Here is a 3,306-nt window from a genome sequence, read left to right as displayed (position 1 = left end):
GTCGATCCTGGTAACCTACCTTCGTTTTGGCTTGCTCCCACAGGTGTCATGCAAACATCCAACTACGAGCAGGTTCCTTTCACGACTTAACTCTTATCAGGTTGGGATTTTTCCTTGCACTGAAAGCGGAGTTTTTTTTTTTTATCATTTTTTCAAGGTGAACGCATTTGCCTGATATGAACGCATCCTCTTGATCGCATCTGCTCAGACCTTCCCCACTCCCAAATTTAGAGAGTCGCAATGTTCTTATTGTGTTGTTTTGGATAGAAAAGACAAAACACTTGGTCAAAATTTTGAAAAGAAGGTTTGAGCAGAGTCTTGTAATAAAGAAGGTAAAGTAGAGCTATTGCGATAAATTTTCTAAGTGTTAGGCAGAAAATGCAATGTATAAAGAAATTATGCTAAGGTTACGCATAATACTCGTCATGGCAGCGCAAATAAACAATGCAAAAGAAAAGAAAATAATTACCGCAATAAATTGACAAAGGATGATATAAATAAAGAGGCCAACACATAAAGAAAGAATAATCACTCAGTTGTATAAAAATTGTCTAAGGACACAAAGAATTGTATTGATTGTAAACACAAAATTATAAGCATGTACAAAAGAATACAAATGTATAGCTATTGATAACGGTAGAAATGCACGTTATCATAGTGCTAAGTTCTTAAACAATGCTAGCTTGCGTTGATAAAATGTGTTAGATTGCTTCCAAAAAGCATTAAGTTCATTACATTGCGGTCGCATGCGTTCATCGCATAGGAATAGTTGATTTTTGTATTTTTATGCAGAATATGCGTTGACGCAAGGCGAAAATTGCGATCATAAGAAATCATTGGTCGAGTGCAGCACTACTGCAAGGCTTTGTGGTGATTGTGTTCGCAAACATTTGCTCAAGAAGGATTGCCGCAACTTGGTGGGCGCATCTGGGTGAAAGGCATAATTAATCGCGATGGGACAGAAAGCTGATGACAGTTGAATCAGAATTAAGCTGACAGCCGCTAATGATAACAAGTACATTCAGCTTTTCGGTGACAAATATTCAGTGCATCAGTCAGGGAATTAAAGCCATCCCATCTGAGTAATCATAAGAGAGAAGCCGCCTTCACCCCGAAGCCCTATAAATACCAAAGGCAACCTTCAGAAAAGATGTTCAAAAATTCATAAGTTCGGATCAGTTAGTTCAACACGTCTTTGTCCATAGTTTTTCCTTTTTATTTTAAGGCAGAGCACGGGAAGAGTAAAGACGCCAGAGATCGCTCAGGGAAACTCGAGAGAGAACCTTGAGGCGTAGAAGTAGAGAGCGGGCTGACTATCACGAGAGCGAGATTATCTTTTGAACACGAGTAGAAAGACAGTGTAAAAGCCTGGGAAGCAAGAGATTGCTACCAGACTCTTTATTCTATTCTTGCATTGTTGTTTTGTACTTCATCTTTATATTTATACAACTGAAATTCTTATTCTACATCTGTTCACTCTCTTAGTACGCAAGAGTAGCTAAACTAGTTGAATGAGGTTAGAAGAACTAAGTTAACATGACCTAGGATGCTCATTGCTTGCGATTATCTTGTGTTATGCTGTGCCCAACACCCCTTTAGAGCTACTCGAGAGAGAGTCTAAAGAAAGAACCTAAGACTCGAGAGAGCTAGGTTATAATCTAGACTCGAGAGAGCAAGATTAGAACTGCATAAACAAGAGATAGGGACTTAGAGATAAGCTCTGTTTGTCAATCTGTATCGCATGCATCCTAGAGATAGGAATGATATTATGTGGTTGCCTTATTTATGTGTGTGTCATTTTGTCATCGCATAAATAAGAATAGAGGCTTATGTGTAGGTTCTATAGACTTATCGCATATATCGCATGTGTTCTAGCCTTAGAAGCCGTGGCATTCGCACTGAGAGGTGGTTTACTGTTGTATGCATGTTGCATAATCACATAGCATGAACGCATCCTAGGAAGTGTTAGCCGAAAATTTTCTCAACCCATTCACCACATACTTATCGCATCTTCCGTTTATCCAACTCTTTTCAAACTCCGCCGCATTTGTTTATTTTTCATTACTGCAAACAACAACCTCAACAACTATTGATTTATCTGGCTACTGCAAGGTTTTCTTAAAAATTACCACCACAACCTATTTTCCAAAGTCCCTGAGTTTGATCCTGGACTTACCAGGAAACTCAGTGGAGTTTACACTTGGATTTCACTGAGAAAACTTGAGTGCTCAATGCATTTCCATCATCGCATTTTATCCACAATTCCACATCATAAAATAAAGCATCAGGTTTTTGGCGCCATTGCCGGGGACTTCGGTAAAATAGTGTGCTAACAGTGATTTTTCTGATTTCTTTGCAGACTCTTAATCTTTGGCGAATTACGACCCGAAGATTGAGAGAACATTCCGATGCAGACTAAGAGACAACCGCCAACAACAAGAGAGAACACCAAGAATGGCGGAGCAACCAGAAGCAAGGGCCGCTAACACGAATAATATAATGGCCAAGCCCATCCTTCTGGCGAATGACTACAATAGACCCATCCAGGACTATGCGTTGCCTAACCTCTATGATTTCTCTCTAGGAATCATGAGATTGGCATTAGATGGATCGAGGTTTGAAATGAAACCGATAATGTTGCAGATGATCCAGGCTGTTGAGTAGTTTGGAGGAAGGCGTGGCGAAGACCCGCATGCCCACCTCCAGAGCTTCATAGAAATCTGCAACACTTTTGTGTTCCCGAATATCTCCACCGAGGAAGTTTGACTCACTCTGTTCCCATTTTCCTTATGCGATCAAGCAAGAAAATGGGCATATTCTCTCGAACCGGGGGAGATAACTTCGTGGGAATAGGTGGTGGAAAAGTTTATGAAGAAGTATTTCCCACCAACCGAGAATGCTAGGATAAGGAAATTAATAAAAAATTTTGAACAAGAAGATGACAAATCACTCAGCGATGTCTGGGCGAGGTTCAAGCAGTTGGTAAGAGACTGTCCACATAATGACTTACCAGACTGCTTGCAAATGGAGATTTTTTACCAAGGACTGAATCCCTCTTCACAGACCGCTACCAATGCGGTAGCCACTGATGGTCTGCTAGACAAAACATATGAGGAGGCAAAGAGTATACTTGATCGAATTTCCAAAAATCACGAGGATTGGCGGGAAAGTGATCAGAGATTAAGAATAAAAGATAAGGACGCAAACAACGGGGCCATCGCATCTCTACAAAATCAAATGACTGTGATGATGAGTTTGATACAAGGCATCACAATTAATAATACGGGAGAGAAGAAAGGGCAGGTC

Source organism: Benincasa hispida, chromosome 9, assembly GCF_009727055.1.
Source record: "Benincasa hispida cultivar B227 chromosome 9, ASM972705v1, whole genome shotgun sequence".
NCBI lineage: Eukaryota > Viridiplantae > Streptophyta > Magnoliopsida > Cucurbitales > Cucurbitaceae > Benincasa > Benincasa hispida.
Note: the sequence above shows the minus strand (reverse complement) of the source record.